Genomic DNA, 20452 nt, shown 5'->3' on the forward strand with positions numbered 1-20452 from the left:
GAAGCGGTTTAGTCATCCTGGCTACATGACCCGAACAAACCCTCGGCTCCCTCGGGCTGAAAAGCGAGATGTCAGGAGCACGTCCTACTCTCAAGTAGGACCCTGGCAGAGACACATGCCCGACTGGCGTGTTCCCTCCCTCCTGGTCAATCGTTCGGGAGCTTCAAAAGCTTTCTTCTGCCTGAATACCACAGCGACCAATGGCAACAGACATCAGCACACTTTGGGATCCGCAAAGTCTTCACAGCTTGTGTAACAGACCTCAGCAACTCAGCATTTTGGCTAATCTACTTTATTTACATATAAACATACACGGAGCACTGCAACATGGCTCCCCCTCTCTCTAGCATCAGACAGCAAAGAGAAAGGACAAAGGACAATAGTCCCACTTCACGGAACACGGTAACACGAACATCCTGTCTCTGTCACTTCCCACTCTGTGGAGTCAAAACATACACCATCATGTGATAAACAACAATCCCATAACTGAAATCATGGAGCAGGAATGCTAACACACCACACCCCATAGTCATCTTTGACTGGACTTAACCATCCAGGGGTCACTTACTTTTTTCTTTTCTCCCTGCCACTCTCCTCTCTCAGTTTCTGCCACCCAGCTCTTCAGATTAATATCCTACCCAGAGATCATCCTGAATCAATTCCCCCCTTTCCGCAAATCATTACCCAGCTGGATTGCCTGACATGAATTTATATGTTCCATTCCACACCCACTGAAATTAGCATCATCATCGTTACAATTAGGATAGCAAAGAAAGGTTACGTTTCAATCTTACAGATGCAAGAAGGGCCTGCTGGATCAGGCCAATGGGCTGCCTAGTTCAGCATCCTGTTCTCACAGTGGCCACCAAATACCCATGGGAAACCTGCAGGCAGGATCTTAGCACAAGAACATTCTTCCCTATTGCTGTTTTCCAGCAACAGGTATTCAGAAGGATACTGTATTTGACTGTGGAGGCAGAGCACAGCCATCACGGCTAGTAGCCATTGCTAGTCATTTACTCATACTTTTGGATGAAGCAGTAGATTTATGTTGCAAATGCATACCGTGAACATATATATGCGTGTTAGCTGTGTTATATGGATTCATGTGTAGCACAAGGATGGGTGAGTGGGTGCGACTGCAATATGGAGATTGCAATATACAGAGAAACTTAAGCCATATCTGGTCATGCTGCATGTTGTTTGCTTATTGTAGCTACAGCTTCTAAGTGCTATTCCATCACCCCTGCATTCAAAGAGTGTCCTCAATGACACAACGCTACAACCAGACACCCAGTTATCAATCAATGAAGTGGCTGTGCATGGAGAGAATGGAGCAGCATGATTTTTCCTCTGTTGTGCTCCCAAAATATATGCAAGCACTGTGGAAATAAGAGGGTGATGTGAAGCAGTATGCTATGAATTTGAACCTCCACTTTTCAGACAACCACAAGAGAGAAAAATGTTGACATAGGAGGAGAAACTGTACTCCAGTTAAACTCCTGTAGTTTACTGGTAATGGTAATTCTTCACACATTGCATTTTTAGATAAACACTTATCTTGTCTTAAATACACACCTGAAAAGATAACACATGGATGCAAACATGCTTGCATACACATCTTATAAAGGTGCATGATCCAGCAAGCTAGAATTGGCTTTGGTTGCAGTGTAATGTGTGAAAAAGCCATTAGTTTTGACGCCACACTTGGTACTTATGGGAATTCTTTTCAGAACAGCACAAATATTTTACTTAAATTGGCTGTCCGTGAACCATTTGCAAAGATAATCCTGAAAGCTGAGGTTTGATCCATTGCACAACTATCATCTATTTTAAACAAGCTGTGAGTGTTTCAGCATCCGTCATGTATGCTTTAACTGAGATACCTGCACCACAAGGGTTTGGACTAGATGACCCATGGGGGATCTCTTACAATTTTACAGTTCTATGACAACTCATCTCTTAACTGGTAGCTTTTAGCAGGGATGTGGGACCTTATGCCGGCGGGCCAAATGCGGCACTCTATCTGGTCCTCTGGACTCTCCCCAGTCCCCACTCCTTGTCCTCCTTTGTATCTTGAGTGCTTTTTGCCTGGCTTGAAGATGTCCTTGAACCTTTGATTATACTTCTTGCTGGCCTGTATAGATAATTGAGATGAGTGTGAACCAGCCCCGGAGCGAAAACAGTTATACTTCCTGGTGATGCTTTTAAACACACTCATCTCAACCACACTCAAAGAAACACAATGCCAGATGCCCCAAGGCAGAGCAGAACATTAAATTATTTTATCGTTTAGCAAGATAAAATGAACAAAAACTATCCTGCACCAACATGGGGGCATCTGATTTATTTCTCTGATCCTGGTTTGGGATCTTTGCAAAGAACCAAGAATGGAGCAACTTGTAGCAGGAGAAATGGGTATTACTTTGATTATGGCGCTGAAGTCCACCATGTGGACTCTGCTCTCTGCACCCACCCTGGTTTGTTAGTCTGCAACTTGGAGTAATGGGGAGGGTCAGTCAGCATGGCTGTGGCTTGTTTAACCTGAACACTGAGCTGCCACTTACATTTCAGCAAGATTTGAATTCTCAAAAACGCCTTCTTTTACTTTGTGAAAGTAGCTGTGTGTGCCAGTCCAGAAGAAATGCATGGCAACATTATCTCCTGAAAGTGATCGGGTTCCCGTGATGGCTCACTATTTGCAAAACTGTTTGATTTTACTGAATCAACATCAGATCAGTTCACTGGTTGTTTCTCCCTGTATTCCACTGCTGCTGCTGCTGCTGCTGCTGCTGCTGCCTTGTAATTAATTTCTATGACCACTAAGCCATGCTCAAGAAAACCACAAGGTACAACATTGTAGTAAAACATTTTTTAATATTATTATAACTGAGGACAGATCACTGTGCAGTTCTGTTTTACATCAAAGGTAGAGAAAAACAAGCACAATCTCAAAATAAAATTAATGCACGTCATGTGTTTTAAAAATTAATCAGGAGAGGGCCAAACCCGAGGGAGTCATTGGGCTATGTTCTGCAAGCCTCCCGAACCTAATGGCGTTGAATCAGCATAATTGAGAGAAGAACTTGGCCTCTCACTTCTGGGCTGGCGTGTTAGCGATGACAACACAGAAGTGAGAGTTAGAATTCTGAAATGGGGGGCAAGAGGGTGCAAATTCTGTGATCAGGAACTTCAGATTCTCCAGCTGAAATTCCTTGGTGGCCAAAACGAAGTGGACTTTCTGCTTTTAGCAACACACTTTTTATTTAAAAAAAATAATGTGTGTGTGAAATCCTTGGTTATTTAAGAAGACTTGCATCTTGGTCATGAAATTTCTTAGAATTCCCCCCCCCCCCGAAGATAAAATCAAACTTTGGGGGAGCATTTTCACTCCTATCCCTGTGAAATGCTTAAGAAAGCTGGGCAAAATACTCCAGCCCTGCGCTAAACCCAACAGCAAGCCACTTCAGCCTGGGCATAGCTTTACATAATTCATAAACCTCTTCTGTTTTATGTTATTTTAATATAACATAGGATTGTTCTGATGCCACTCCAGTGTATAAAAGCACACTATGACAGGTATGAAAAAAGAAAATGGTGATGAAAGCTCTTGCAGCGCCTCACTTTTTTTTAGAGTCCATGGAATCTGCATTTCCGTTTGGGCACAGGAGTGACTTGCAGGAACATTCTGAAGCTAAGCCAATAATAAGCTGCCATGTCTAACAATGAACCGAATAGCCTAAGCATAGTATGGGAATACTTGTATATGGTGAACTGTATTGGACTCCCAAAGAATAAGACCCAAGAGACATCTCTCTCTAATCTCCTATTGCTGGGGGAAATTTCAATGCCAGGCCATTCATTTTCCTCGTTCTCTTTTGTCAGCTCTGCAAAATAAAGAGAGATACAGATTACACAGGGAAGAAAGAAACTTTCACAAATTCACTCGGAATTTGCCTTAACCACAGCTGCCTGATGAATGAATGTCTTTTACACTGGACGATACACAGGAGGCACTTAGTCAACATTCCATACGCATCTCACAATGACATGCAGCAAGAACAGGTAGAGTAACATAATGCAAGACTGACCAACAGGCGTATCCAACACAGTGTGAAAAGGTGATTGAGAAACACGGAGGAAAAAATCCCAAACTTACCATTGACAAAATCCCATTGTAATTGAATCGGGAATGATCTGCGTCCTCCTGTCACTGTTATTTAAACCCCACATCTCTCACTGAGTTTCATAGAGTCTGGATCCAAAGATCCCAAAAGATCTCACTCTGGTTCCAAAGGGTCAGGAGACCCTCAGGAGCAGCTTGAGAACACAGGTGGTTATGGCATCGCACTTTGGCCGGGGACTGCAAGGGCTTCTTGCTCACATGGCAAGAATTCTTGGATCGAAGCAAAGATCAGAAGAGAAATATATAGTCACCTAATTGGACCTTTCCTCCGCACAAGAAAGCCTACAGGAATTCAAGAGTTTGTGCCATGAGGAACCTGACCACTACTTATAGAGGCAATAAGGTTATCATTTGCTAAACTTGTTGTAAATATTACTATATTTTTATTATATTTTATTTATACGTTGCCTTTTCTCCTGACAGGGACATCGAGGATGGTGGGAATAGGTTTTCCAGATGTTTCAGACAGCAACTTCCATCATCCTTGATCACTGTCTGCCCTGGCTGGGGCTGGTGGGGGTCAGGCGCCCAACAACCTTATACTGTAAACCACCCTGTGATCTTTGGATGAAGGGCAGCATATAAATTTAATAAATAATGGTAAATAAAATAATAATAATTGAAGTGGCTTACAGATAAAAATAAGAATCACTAAAAACATAGAAGAAACAATTAATGAAGAACAATTAAACATTGTTAAAATTTATTATAATCTAATAAAACCATACAAATAATTACAATAAGAAGAGCATGGCACCAGCCCTTTCATTAAAAGCTGCCAGTTCCCTGTTGGAACAAGAAAGTCTACCAGCAGAAGGACAACAAGGAGGGAGCCAGTCTGGCTTTTCTAGGGAGAGAGTTCCCTTGTGAGTAGAATTGCATGGTATGGAAGCATAGGGCTGCAGGTGTCTCCTGTGTGCTGGTTGTGATTTATCGCTTTCGGGAGATTTAAAGACCACTTAATCCCAAACCTTTCTAAGCAGTACACACAACAGAATGGTAGATGGGCAAATATTATTTATTATTCTTAATTGCATTTAGTCACTTTTTTATGAAAAGAAAGCTCAAGCCTACCTAAAAATATGACAAAAAAATAAAGCCACTATAAAACAAAACAAAACAAAACAAAACAAAACAAAACAAAACAAAAGCTTAAAACATTGACAGACAGCCCTGGTCTTGTCCTTCACAGAAAGTTCTAGTGTTGAGGATAGCTGCTTCAGCCCACAGAACACCTTCAAAGCACACCTGAATTATAGGAATGGTCAGTACTCTCAGAAATACCTCACCCCTACCATTTAGAGAAACATTAACAAAACAGCAGCACTGCATAACACATGTAAGTGTCATCAGGCCTCAAGTCCTTATGTTTGAATACTTGCAATTCAGAGCTTTCTAGAACTATGCAATTTAATTCCCAGGCGCCATCAGAACTATTGTGGTTTATATTCAGACTCTTTTCTAATATTTACAAGGCTAAAGGCATTTTCAGGATGCTATAATAGGCTGATGTCTTAGCCACAGCAACTAAAATAATAAGATGGCAGTGTGCATTTGCTAATAACCCTTGTGGCAAAAGTATCTGGGGAACGTTTTACACACACACACACACACACACACACACACACACACACACACACACAAATTAATTAAGCCTTAAATACAACTGGAAATATTTTTTCCCCTTTCCTTTTCGAAATGGCACACTACTTAATGAACACTTGCCTTTTCATTTCTAAATGCAAATGTCACAGAGTGTGCATCAATCCATGGCTTACTGCTGCAGTTTGCAATGCTAATAAGTAAACCAGGGCTGAAACATTATTATGTAAGCTGGTTTCAGAGAGGGATTTTTGGCATGCCAAATGTAAACAAAGACACCCTCCTGGCAGCTATATTAAAAAATAATAATACAGTTCTCAGTAAGAAAGTTTTTGCAGACTGGATCCTTAAGATTTACAGCAGAATCATTTCTGACTTACAGCAGTATTGTTTGGAGTGGGAAAGAACAAGACTATGAACTCAATGCACAGTGTGGCAGCAAATCTCCAAACCTCTTGTTCTTCTGCTTCATGTAGCTGGGATGCTTTCAGCAGTCACAATCATGTCGTAAGTCACTTCCAGCTTTCCTGGCAAATTTTATAAGGATTTCAGCAAATCCTAGAAATATAAATATATGCTCTGGCTCTCGGTTTCTAAGGGCAGCAACAGCAGCGGTGTTCTGCAAAGGGTGGAAAGTGTCTTGTTTTAGGATTGTATTCAAGGCTAGAAGAGTATTTCATGTTTCTAGAAGCTGGCCTCAAAATTTTACAACCCAATGCTACATGACTCAATAAATATTTCAAATTTCGAGGCATCCATGTGAACAGGCAACTGACCCCCCACCCCCCACCCCCGTGCTTGTTTTATTCACAGAAACAAAACATTGTAAGGAAGCACAAACCCTGTAAAATCCCAGGCATTTTTCTTACCTAACAAACCTAGACAGCATCTTAAAAAGCAGAGACATCACCTTGCTGACAAAGGTCCGTATAGTTAAAGCTATGTTTTTCCCAGTAGTGATGTATGGAAGTGAGTGCTGGACCATAAAGAAGGCTGATCGCCGAAGGATTGATGCTTTTGAATTATGGTGCTGGAGGAGACTCTTGAGAGTCCCATGGACTGCAAGAAGATCAAACCTCTCCATTCCTAAGGAAATCAGCCCTGAGTGCTCACTGGAAGGACAGATCCTGAAGCTGAGGCTCCAATACTTTGGCCACCTCATGAGAAGACCCTGATGTTGGGAAAGATGGAGGGCACAAGGAGAAGGGGACGACAGAGGACGAGATGGTTGGACAGTGTCCTTGAAACTACTAACATGAGTCTGACCAAGCTGTGGGAGGCAGTGGAAGACAGGAGTGCCTGGTGTGCTCTGGTCCATGGGGTCACGAAGAGTCGGACATGACTAAACAACAACAACAAACTAGATGTGACATGGCAGATGCATGTAACAGTCTCCTGACTTTTAAAGAAATCAGAACATCCCCGAGCCCACTTGCCACCTTAATTTGCCCAGAAGCAACTATACATATACATTATATTCAGATTTGTTTCTCTTTTAAGTATCTAGCCATGCCCCTGGCTAGCCCCAAACCTTATGCATATCCAGACATTTTTCAGACATCTTGCATTATGGGTAGACCAGCCCTGAACCTTATGCATATCCAGACATTTTTTGCACATAGTAAGAAAAGCTGGACAACAGGGGAAAATGACTAGGGAAATCATGAGAAGAATCCTTTTCCATATATATTTTTAAGAGGAGGCCAGACTAAGTATCCATACATCTTCTCTTCATAAACCTTGGAGAACCTTTCAGCTTCTGTTGTATCAGGCAGTTTACTCCACAGTTCATGACAGCATTTCTTGCACCATGTTAACATTGCTCTGTTCATCCATGCCCACTATTCTGCGCTTTGCTCACTTCCAGAAACAACCTCCTTTCCTCTCTCTCTCTTTCTCAAATACAAGGCAGTTAAAATGCACCACCAATCATGCAAAAACAGAAAACACTGAAAGGTAGGAAGGAGCAAGATGAGTTTATATTCTTTTTTTTTTTGCTGCTGTTGTTTTTATTTAGGAGTTAAAAAAAATCAGCTGATTACCATCAACTGTACTTTAAGTTTCCAGCTACTATTCAGCCCGTAGAAAGCTGTTATTAAACTACTAATTGTCTTCCTTATCCTGCTTCCCACATAAGAATCATTATTTTACTCATAGCCAAACTTACAATATTAGCTTCATAAGAGGATCTGTCAATCAAAAACCCCAAGTTGCCGCCTAATGGAATTTTTTTGAAGAGTTATTTCTCCAAGGCCTGACTATATTCACTTTTCATCTGACCATCTAGCCCACTGTGATCAAATGCAACGGGGTTTTACTGAATGGCCACATTTGTATCTGGGTGAAATGAAAACAGCAGTCTGTTCCCAATCAACACAGGAGTAGCTGCTCCCAATGGATCAGATCTTACAATGTCAGTAGCTGAAGAATAGTTCCTTTGCTTCTGCACCCTCTCTCACACAAGACCAGGGCCAGCCCACCTGTGAGGCAAGATGAGGCAACTGACCCAGGCGGCAGAATCCACAGGGGCAGATGATCCCAATGCTGATCTTTATTTAGGGCCGGCCCACACATAAAGCAAGATGAGATCACTGCCTCAGGTGGGAGGATCCTGATGTTGATCTATCTTTCACCCTTGATCCACATGTAGAGCTTCCCTTGTGGGGAACAGGGAGCCATTTTTGGGATTCGTCCTTGGCCCAGCCCAGCCCAAGACAAAATTAACCCTTACAAATAAAAGTCCCTGATCTTTTCCACATTTCCTATCCTCTTGGTCCCTTTCACCCACCTGGTGGGGCAGCAGTGTCACAAATTGGCAGTATGGCTCATGGTCTGACGTATTTTCTCTCACCAGCAAGATGACTTTGAGGCCTTGTGTGGCTAGAAAGGAAGTGATCAGCAGGTCTCTTTACGTCCTTCCCAGCCAACTCTATTGTCTCCCAAAGGAAGTCCATACCTCATGTATGCCAGCTATCTGCTGCAGGAGGTTGCGGTGACTTAAGGAAGCATGCAGGCATCAGTTTAATTCTGCAATTTTGCATGGGTATCTTAGGGACCATTATTTAAAACAAAAAACATGGAATGTGGCAGAGGCATGTTGCCAGTTGCCAAAAATCAATCACACTTCAGAGACAGCAACACTGAGTTGTCACTGTTACAGTCTCTCATCAGATCACTCTGAGTTGCTGGGTAGCTGTTAAAAAAGCAAATATAGCACACACACCCCTCCACAATGCACCCTGTACTCAATGCTCTTTCACTTAAATCGCTGCCCTTCCTGAGTAGCTGAATATCAAACTACTTTCATGCTCTTTTAGCAAAGACAGTAACGCTGAGCCATGGTTGCTCTCTAGTGGCCAGAGATGAAAACTACAAAGCAAATCATGAATAAAAAGATGAGAGAAATCAGCTTAGCATCAAGAACAGGGGTCAGCAACATTTTTCAGCCATGGGCCGGTCCACCATCCCTCAGACCATGTGGTGGGCCGGACTATATTTTGAAGGGAAAAAATGAACGAATTCCTATGCCCCACAAATAACTCAGAGATGCATTTTAAATAAAAGCACACATTCTACTCATGTAAAAACACCAGGCGGGCCCCACAAATAACCCAGAGATGCATTTTAAATAAAAGGACACATTCTACTCATGAAGAAGAAGAAGAAGAGTTTGGATTTGATATCCCGCCTTTCACTCCCCTTCAGGAGTCTCAAAGCGGCTAACATTCTCCTTTCCCTTCCTCCCCCACAACAAACACTCTGTGAGGTGAGTGGGGCTGAGAGACTTCACAGAAGTGTGACTGGCCCAAGGTCACCCAGCAGCTGCATGTGGAGGAGCGGAGACACGAACCCGGTTTCCCAGATTACGTGACTACCGCTCTTAACCACTACACCACACTGGCTCTCGTGTAAAAACATGCTGATTCCTGGACCATCCGCAGGCCGGATTGAGAAGGTGAATGGGCCAGATCTGGCCCTCGGACCTTAGGTTGCCTACCCCTGATCAAGAAGCTCACTGTGGTGGACAGAAATAAACACGCGCATCTACTTGCTTCTATTCCAGTTAAAAATAGGGAATTTAGGCCACAAGCTTAACTCCACTTACCTGGGAATAAGTCCTGCCAATTTTATAAAAAGACTTAGTTCTGAGTAGACATGGTTAGGATTTGGATCTCTGTCCCAACTATCAGAAGCCCTATCACAGATTACAGTGGTACCTCGGGTTACATACGCTTCAGGTTACATATGCTTCAGGTTACAGACTCCGCTAACCCAGAAATAGTACCTCGGGTTAAGAACTTTGCTTCAGGATGAGAACAGAAATTGTGCTCTGGCGGTGCGGCAGCAGCAGGAGGCCCCATTAGCTAAAGTGGTGCTTCAGGTTAAGAACGGACCTCTGGAACGAATTAAGTACTTAACCCGAGGTACCACTGTATAACCTCCAGTCAGGGCCGGATTTAGGTTTATTGAGGCCCTAAGCTACTGAAGGTAATGGGGCCCTTTATATGTCCAGCTGTCCTTTGTCAACAACAAATTGTCATTGTTTTTTTTTTTTGTGTGTGTGTGTGTTGAATATATGCTATATGGTAATTTATGGACCTAATAGGTATCTAACTAGTGATATTTTACGGAGCAGGCTAGCAGGCGGGGCCCACTACTTACATCATAGGAGCCTACACAACACAAAACACTGTTGCTGTATGTAGGTTTAATTTTATTACTTTTTTTATCTTATATTTTGGAAATGTACATCCAGGTTTTTTCCCTTTAAATTTTTTTGGGCCCCCCAAGAGAGGGCTATTTAAGCTTGTATAAACTTGTTTAGCTTATACGTAAATCCGGCACTGCCTCCAGTTCAGTTCAGTTTCACTTGGTGAAAACTTTACTCTATAACCAGGCCTTGGCTTTTACCTATCTGTGGATGGGATGTTTTTAATATATTTCATTTTCCTCTTGATTTTAATGTATTAGGATGTGTGTGTCTGTCTGTTTGGTTAGTTTTAAGCTGCTTTGGGTTGCCCTGGGCAAGATAAAGTGACTAACAAATTAATAAATAACAAACAAATAATGTATGTGACAAATGAAGAGGGGAGACAAAAGATTCTAAACTCCTGTTTTCACTGGTTGCCAGTGCAGTTGGGAGGCATGCAGAAACATCTTTGCTGCTGTTGAATAGTTTACACTCTGCCAGGGATGTGTGTACAGTAGGCTACAATCAAAAAACAAAATTATGTGCCATGAAAAGCCGAATTTTGCAACCTGTATAAATTATGCAAATGATGCATTTTTTATTTTATTTTTGCTTCAGCTGAATTAAGTTCTGTTGCTGTTCATCTGGACCAGGAAGAAGTTAGAAGAAGAAGAAGAAGAAGAAGAAGAAGAAGAAGAAGAAGAAGAAGAAGAAGAAGAAGAAGAGTTTGGATTTGATATCCCGCCTTTCACTCCCTTTAAGGAGTCTCAAAGCGGCTAACAATCTCCTTTCCCTTCCTCCCCCACAACAAACACTCTGTGAGGTGAGTGGGGCTGAGAGACTTCAAAGAAGTGTGACTGGCCCAAGGTCACCCAGCAGCTGCATGTGGAGGAGCGGAGACGCGAACCCGGTTTCCCAGATTACGAGGCTACCGCTCTTAACCACTACACCACACTGGCTCTATTGTGAGGATGGGGGAAGTGCCAGGTTGGCAGCAGCGGGTACGAGGGCTTATTCGTCTGTGCTCATCATAGCTGCTCACACAACCTTATTACCACCATGCTTCCTTGCTTCATTCTGACCCTGCTTAGCAGTGCCTCACATTGCTGCGATGGAACAGGAATTCTGCATCCAGTGTCATGTTCTATTCAGAATACATGTAGTAGTCCTGCTTTCTTTCTTGTTTGACATTCTGAAGGTAAATGCCCTTCTTTGGACTTAGCACACAAACTACATCAGGTTGTAGGGAAAACCAGCATCTGCAGCAGGACAAAGGCTTGTCTGGCCTAGCATCCTGTTCTCACCATAGCCAGCCAGACACCTATGGGAAGCTGCAAACAGCACAGCACTGGTATTCAGTAGAATACTGCCTCCAACAGTAAACTGACACCAAATATTAAACATGGCACAAGCTTTTGTAGACTGGAGTCCACTTCAGCAGAAGCTTGCTTGTTACTTGGTCTATTGCTACGTTTCTATGATGGTTGTTCACTGCCCTGAGGGTCCCATTAGGAATGAGATCTAAGTGTGAGCTTGGTGAAGCATGTCTGGAAATTGGGGCCTTCGGGGGCAGTGGCGTAGCGTGGGTTGTCAGCACCCGGGGCAAGGCAAGTAATTTGCGCCCCCTAACCCGTGGATTTGCGCCCCCTAACCCTAACCCCCAGATGTTGCGCCTGGTGCGGCCGGCCCCCCCTGCACCCCCACGCTACGCCACTGTTTGGGGGAGCAGAGTTTAAGTGTTGCCAACACTAGGTGACCCCTGGCACAGAGGTGGGGACCCCTGACAGCACAGCAGATGCTTACCAATCACCTGGGCCAAACTGAATACATTTCGCTGGCACTGAAGTCCTTTCTGTGTGCCCTTCTCACGGCGCATTTATTTTTGCTGCCACTGAACTATTATGCTGGTTCTTTGTTTCACCTCTGGGGCTTTGTTTCACAGTCATTTCCCTAGCAAAAGAGCAGCTTCCTCTTCTCTTCAAACACAATTAACGTGTCATTCACATTGTACTTTGGACCGGAATATAACCACTTGCAATAGCTGCTCCAAAAAAAGGGGGGGAATCATTCCATAATCACCATAATTATTGCTCGCATCAAGGGAACACTCAACTTCTTTGCTATGGCAACTAGAGCTAGGGAAGCTGTTTAATTCAGGGAAAGCGCAATGCAACCAATTACTTTCCAAAACATTTGACTGCCCACCTGTGTCCACTGGAAGTAGGATCAAGAATGTGAGGGTAGAGAGGATGGCTCACTTAACTGAACATGCATATACTAGCTTATATAACGAGCAAAGTCAGAGGCTACTGTATTATGCAAATGTTGGTTCTGCTCCTCAATAATTATGTGTCTGTAATAGTACAAATCACATCTCTATTGCAAAAAATAAACTGCTCTCTGCTGACACTCCTTGCCTCCTCGCCACTGATACATGTAATAAAACTCTGTGCTAAGTATGTAGTAGGTCAGAGCTCTATTCCGAACTTAAAAATGGGAAGTGTAATACTGATGGAAAACAAAAGAGGTTTAAAGACGTTCTCAAGGCAAATCTAAAAAAAAAATGTAACATAAGCACTGATAACTGGGAAACACTGGCTTGTGAGCGTTCCAACTAGAGAACAGCCTTTACGAAAAGGTGTCATGGACTTTGAAAACGTTCAAACTCAGGACGAAAGGGAGAAACGTGCTAAAAGGAAGGAACATTTGGCAAACCCTCACCATGATCAACTTCCGCCCGGAAACCTATGTCCCCACTGTGGAAGGACGTGTGGATCCAGAATTGACCTCCACGGTCACTTACGGATTCACTGTTAAGACTGTGTTCATGGAAGGCAGGCCAGAGAATTAGATGGGCTTGGTGCCTGTAAGGGGACAATCCAGGCAGTGCTTTAGTGTCCATCACCAACATAGGATCCATGGTGGGAGGTTATTGCTTTGTTTGTTATTATGCTGTGTATTTTTGTGTTTTTATACTTTTAGCTGCCCTGTGAACCTTGGACAAAGGGTGGCATATAAATTTAATAAATAAAAAGGGTGGAGTCTGACACAGACACCTTTTTTGGAGAGCCAACTGGAGCTAATGCCAAGCAGGGGCATAGGAGGGGGGGTGCAGTGGGGGCGGTCCGCCCCAGGTGTCATCCCTGGGGGGTGACAAAAAGGCACACTGTGGGGGGCTTGCCCTGCCACCCCTGTGCACAGCGGCTCAAGGTGCCACCACATGCGGCGGATCATACTGCCGCCCCACAACTCCCCCCCCCCCGAGTGCACGGCCTGGCCACTGCTTGGGGCGCCCATGCAGCTAACTCTGCCATTGTTTCCAAGTGCTTTCCAATAGCTTCTTCTCCATCACAAACATACACGAAAAGCAGTACTATGTTAAAGGTGCTGGGAATCGTAGCTTTGTGAGTAGAAACTACAGCCCCCAGGAATCTTTGGGGGACGTCATGTGCATTGGATGTTTTTTAAATGTATGGTGCAGAACTGCCTTTAATGATGTTTTGAAGACTTGGATCCATCTGAGTTGAGCCGGTAGTAATGGCAGAAGAGAAAAAAGGACCTTTGATGGCTGACACCCTGAGATGTCCTTGTGGGCCACAAAAAGAAACCAACACACAAAGCCCAGAGTGAGAATATTCCAGGTCCGATGTCTGTCAGATTGGGTCTGCAACTTGGGACAATACCTAGGCATTGTTCTATGTGCTGTCATAACATTTCTGGATCCCTTATTAAAGATCCCGTTTGCTAGAGGCTCCATAAACCTGAAGTTCTGAAAGTGCTGTCATTTCACGCATGAGAACTTGAACTTACAAAACGGCCATCTCAATGCTGTTCCCCATCTCACAATTCGTTTTCATCTAGTATCAGGCTGGTTCTTTCCACAAAATGTGTGGATTGTTCATATGCCTGCAATATGTAGAAAATGTATTGACAGAGCATGCCCGCTTTTCATAACACCGATAGGACTATCAAAAGAAAAACAACAAATTCAGAGCAATCCTTCTGGTTTCAAAATACATGCTTGAGAAGCATGGATTTCTGCAACAAGGCAACAGAAAGCAACAAGCAAACTTTAAATGAAAAAAGAAAACTAATAAAATGGTAACACTGCTTTACAGAAACATATTTCAGAGATTTGCATGCATAGGCCAAGCCTGCATACACACCACACATTTAAAACACTGCCTAAAGAAATTTGGGGACTATAGTTGACACATCATAGAGCTAAAATCCCCTGCACTCTTAACAAACTACAGTGGTGCCCCGCAAGACGAATGCCTCGCAAGACGGAAAACTCACTAGACGAAAGAGTTTTCCGTTTTGGAGGTGCTTCGCAAAACGAATCTCCTATGGGCTTGCTTCGCAAGACAAAAATGTCTTGCGAGTTCCTGCGGGGTTTTTTTCCCTCCCCCCTTTTTCTAAGCCGCTAAGCCGCTTATCAGCTGATCCGATAAGCCGATAAACCGCTAAAAGCCGCTAATAGCGCTAATCCGCTAATCCGTCAATGGGCTTGCTTCGCAAGACAAAAAAACCGCTAGACGAAGAGAATCACAGAACGGATTCTTTTCGTCTTGCGAGGCACCACTGTAGAGTGCCCAGGATTTTTGCAGTGTACTTTAAATGTATGATGTGTACTTTAAATGAATGGTGTACACACAAGCAGTGCTGGGAGTGGGGATTGAAGACCTTCCTCAAGGTCAATCCTGCAGCTTCAGGGTCCGAGAACCAGCTTTTCTTGCAGTTGATCAAGTTGTGCCTGTTGCAACTGTAGTTGGTCCACCACCAGAATCTCCATCTGGTACGTCTATTACATTCTGCAATATGTTTTGCAATATGTATTTTATTGTGGTTAACTTTTTTATGTACTGCTTTGGGGAGCTTTTAGCGGGCAGCCATAAAAATGAATTTCACTTTACCTGATGAATACACATAGTTGGTCTAGAATGTAAGTTATTAACCGGGTCCTACTGTAATTAGTATCTTTAATCTGTACTTAAATATTGTCACTGGATCTCACTCAGCTTGTTTCCAGGCAAAACTGTAAGGCCTTAAAACACACACCTTACAGTGACCTAAATTATCTGTGATCACTTTCTGGCATCTGAACCTGCCCATCATCTTGGTTCCTGGTCCGCACCTTCAGCTATTCAGCAAAAGCAGCCTGTGTTGCAGTGAGGTGTTGTGGGCACATACCTGCTCCTCATGTAGCAGTATTGGCCAGTGGAGTGTGTGAAACACCACAACTCCTGTTATGTTGAGCAAATTGCTTAAGAGTGAGGCAAGCTAAGAAGAGACAGCGAAACATGTAAATTCGTTCTTAATCTTTCACAATTGGAAGAACTATTTACATGCTCCAAACTGCAAATAAAAGGTCTGGTTCAAAGAACTGGGTGCTTTTTATGTTTGGCCACTCAATTAGCTGATTAAAACACGCATTGCTTGGTACATCATTTTACGACATTAAAAAGCAATTAAGTCAGGCAGGTTGGATAATTGTTTTGTTACAATCATAAATAAATCAGCCCTCATGGGAACTCTAGTTACAGTGCTGTACAAAGAGCAGATTACCTTGGAGGGCAAATTACAAGCACTATCTTGCAATAAGTTTCTAAAATGAAATCACTGATGATACTATTGGTATAAGCCCCCCCCCCCCCGCCCCCCGGATATTCCATATAAACAGCTTTCCTTAATCTATACAACAACCTTATAAGGTTGGCCAAAACAATCATCTACATCAGGCTTCCTCAACCTTGGCCCTTCAGATGTTTTTGGCTTACAACTCCCATGAACCCTAGCTAGCTGGACCAGAGGTCAGCGATGATGGGAATTGTAGTCTCAAAACATCTGGAGGGCCGAGGTTGAGGAAGCCTGATCTACATAAAGCAGATGAGGGCTCAGACCCCCCATGCATAATACTCCTGCTCTTGAGCAGGTGGCACAAGAGAGGTCCCTGTGCGCCTGTCACTGAGGAAGCCTCACTGGGGAGGCCATTCTAGAGGACGGGGAGTGTCTATGACTTTTATGGCTCTTTCTCAGAAACCTACCTAACCTCTAAAGGTGGAAACACCTAAAGGAGGGGCAGGTTTATGTGGAAGAAGAAGGCACTTCTCCACATGCTCCAGTTTTGGATTTAACCTTAGAAATTCTAGTTAAGAAATCAGAATTTGGGACCCATGGAATGAAAGGCAGAAAACAATACAATACAATACAATACAATACAATACAATACAATACAATACAATACAATACAATACAATACAATACAATACAATACAGAAAACATTCTGCGGGTGCAGAATGCCGCGGCGAGACTCCTTATGGGGTCCTCGCTGCGAGATCACATTCACCCGGTGCTATACCAGCTGCACGCCCCGGTGGGGTACAGGATCAGGTTTAAGGTGCTGGTTTTAACCTTTAAAGCTCTATACGGCCTAGGACCCTCATACCTACGGGACCACCTCTCCTGGTATGTCCCACAGAGGAACTTACGGTCTTCAAATAAAAACATCTTGAAGGTTCCAGGCCACAGAGAGGTTAGGCTGGCCTCAACTAGAGCCAGGGCCTTTTCAGCTGTGGCTCCAATCTGGTGGAACGCTCTGTCACAAGAGACTAGGGCCCTGCAGGACTTGACACCTTTCTGCAGGGCCTGCAAGATGGAGCTGTTCTGCCAGGCCTTTGGTCAGGGTTCAGTCTGACTCCCTCTCCCCTTTCATAAGAACTTGCATGAAAGTGGTCTCCCAATTTTTCTCACAGGCCCGTATAAGTTCAGCACAAACAGTTGGGCCTGGTGAGCATTTAAGGTCCCCAACCCTAATCTGCGGGTTGCTATCCGATTGGATTTTATTCTGATCCTGCTCTGATTTGAGGATGTATTTTAATTGATTGTCTGATTTTATGTTAATGTATTATACATTTGAAGTTAGCCACTCTGAGCCCGGCTGTGGCTGGGGAGGGTGGGATATAAATAAAATTTATTATTATTATTATTAAAAGAACAGGGCCAGGGGCCTGCCTGTTATCTCTGGAGTCTCCATTAGCTAGACCACAAAGTTCCTTTTTAAAGCAAACATGTGAAACATCTAGGTGGGTATTTGACAAATATTTCAGATGGACAATTAAGTGCTATAAAAAGAGGTATCTGCACTTATCTTGATAACTCATGCAAGAACCTGACCTCAACGTAAAAGTCAAAATTAGCATTTCATAAACAAATCAGCCATGTCACAGTGATTAGAGGGTTGTGCAGGTATCCTTCAACTTATCATGACTCCCTCTGGTGAGATTTCGAACCGAAATATTTTGATGGGCACTAGTGATTTCAACAATTTTCAACTCCAGACTGCTGAGCAGAAGAGCCACAAAGTTTTACTACGTCAGTGACGTTGGTCTTACAAAATTAGTAACACTGATAATTAATTACAATTTATTTATAAAGCTCCTACGCTTCCTACTTCCCAGGGACCTCAGGGCAGGTAATAAGTCAAAATACCAAAACAAAAGAAGGGCCTCAGAGATTATCTCAGGGTCTGAGTAGGTTCATATGGAAAGAGGCAGTCTGTGAGGTATTAATTCAAGAAACACTCCAACATTTTCTTGCAGATCCCCACTTGTGATCCCTAACTTGTCTTTTTCAAAGCCACGTTGATGTTTTAGTGATCTATTCACCCCCCACGCTGCAAGATCTTTCACGGAGAATCACAGACAGTTCAGATTCCCTTCAGCACAAAGGTTAAGTGAGGATTCTTCTTTTTGTTTGGCCCAGTGAAAATGACATTGCCCTTGTTTACACCAAATCTCTTTTTGCCATTTGTTGCCCATTAGCCCAGTTTGCAGAGACTGAGTTATCTAGTATCACCATCCTGAAACATACAATATCATCCACATACCCCCCTGACTCCAGATAATTCACGAATAAATTAAATAGGCTCTGGCCCCAGCTCCTCTACCCGTGATGCGCTGTTTGGGCAGAAAGCAATCATATCCTTTTAATGTAAAAGCTCGGCATATTCAGGCAGAAGGCCTTTAATCCCAGTTCCCTTTTTGTCAGCCTTCTGAAAACTCTTATGCTGCATGTCCTCAAAACAAAAAAGGCTTGCTAGTATCCTGAAGGCAGACAATGGAGGTGGATGGGAGAGGGAGATGGCGTGGATAAAGCGAACCAAGTTATTTGGCTGACACTTAAGGACAAGAGGAGTCACAGGCAAACAAAGCAAGCATTCCATTGCATCTATGCAGTATCTTTCCAAAGCTAAGCAGAGGAGGAATGGGGCTAAAATCCTACGTACTAATAGCAAATTCGTATAGCCAAGATGGTACCAACCACACACACCAGAAGTGTCAGCGAGCTTGGGGAAACCCTGAGGCTTGAAGAACTACAAAAATCCAAAATATTTAAAAGGAGAGTTGAAAACCCCAAAAACATCCCAATCAGGGGATGTCAGGGAACTGCCATCAGAGGCACGGGAGAAGGAGAGGGTCTCTGATTCTGCAGGGGAAGGTCCAAGCGCTAGAGGGAGACTCAGCCGGGAAGAAGTGGAAGAGAATGAGTGTAACACCAGGGATCCAGGAGAGCAACGGGACAGGGAGGTGCAGGGGCTCCAGGACTCTTCGTTGGAAGTTAGTGAGGAGAGCCCAAGCACCCCGCTGCCCACGCCCACCCTGCACAGGAGACTCCCGTGCAGTGAGAGGCGGAGACGATTGGGCGTCAAACAACTCTTATGTTGGCAACGCTTTAAGAAACGCCCACAGACAGATTCTACGAGTGACTAAGGGCAGCCACGCTGAGATGGGCTGTGCAGTCCGGAGGGTTTAACCAGGCAATCTAATGCTCAAACGGAGCAGGATTACGCACGAGTAACTCCCAACCCATTATAGGGGAGAAGGAATGGAATCAAATATTTTGGAAGAAAGCACCCTGAACAGGAGTACTCTGCAGTCTCACTTGTATCATGCATACCCATGAAATACTAAAATTCCTTTTGCTTGCATCTTGGTCAAAAAGCAAGAATTCTTGAAGTACTGAACAGATCCTGTTCACACAACCACCGAAATGGGGGGGGGGTCTAAAAGATGGGAAAATGCCTAGGTAGAAATATTAGTGACTGGCATATGTGTTATCTTAGTGAGCGTTCAGATACTTAATAGGTGAGCTTGAAGCTGCAATGTAACAAGCTGCCAATAGGGGATGTGGAGGGAACCACCTTTATTTGTTTATTTTAGATACTGAGATGCTGCCCTTGAACTGAATTCTCAGGTTGGTTTACATATAAAGGAAATAACTGCAACACAATTAAACTGCAACAAACATTTTAAAAAGCCAGTTGAAAGGCAGCAACCATTCCAAAGGCCATTCCTTAGTTGAAGTTACACCACCAAGAAGGTCCTCTCCCTGATAAAAACAGCAACATCCTCACCAGATAGCAAGGTATTTTTGCTTAAGGTACAGGTAGACACGTCAAGCAGCTGGTGGTCCTTCAAGAATCTTAGCTGCAAGCTCATGGAAGCCTTTGTTAACCAATGGGCGGCCATATTGTGTCCCCATACTTTTTATTACCATAATCTCAATCAGGTGTCATAGTCACTTGCAGTGCATAAGGGGCAGGCAAGCACACAATCATATTTCAGTACCTTCATGATCATTGTTCAGCATAGCCTGCTTAATTTTACCACAGCCCGTTAAAGTGTTTGCCACTGTAGGAACAAGTGTGTGTGTGTGTGTGTGTGTGTGTGCATGCGCGCGCACACACACACACACACAAACACACACAATAATGAAATATTATGTAGTTTTGTAATTATTACCAGAGGTTGGATGTCCATTTGCCTTGGATGCTTTAGTGAAGATTTCTGCATTGCAGGGGGTTGGACTAGATGTCCCTTGAAGTCCCTTCCAATTCTAGGATTCTGTGATTCTATGAATTGCAACTGCAGTCTATACATTGTTTGTACTTCTTGTTGTACTTTCTTTTTAC

At 43.5% G+C, this 20452-nt stretch overlaps 1 protein-coding gene and 1 long non-coding RNA gene across 2 annotated transcripts in view; both read right to left on the reverse strand.

Moving 5' to 3' along the window:
• Positions 1-20452, reverse strand: part of SYNPR (synaptoporin) — a 145524-nt gene that overhangs the window by 56894 nt on the left and 68178 nt on the right. The gene's annotated exons all lie outside the window — the stretch shown is intronic.
• On the reverse strand, positions 2858-14413 carry LOC310702273. Its single transcript, XR_014523425.1, has 2 exons — positions 14289-14413; positions 2858-3887 (listed from the first exon to the last, which is right to left on the reverse strand). It is a non-coding gene; the product is annotated as an uncharacterized lncRNA (long non-coding RNA).

This window comes from Podarcis liolepis, assembly GCF_965112155.1.
Source record: "Podarcis liolepis genome assembly, chromosome: 2".
NCBI classification, from domain to species: Eukaryota; Metazoa; Chordata; class Lepidosauria; order Squamata; family Lacertidae; genus Podarcis; species Podarcis liolepis.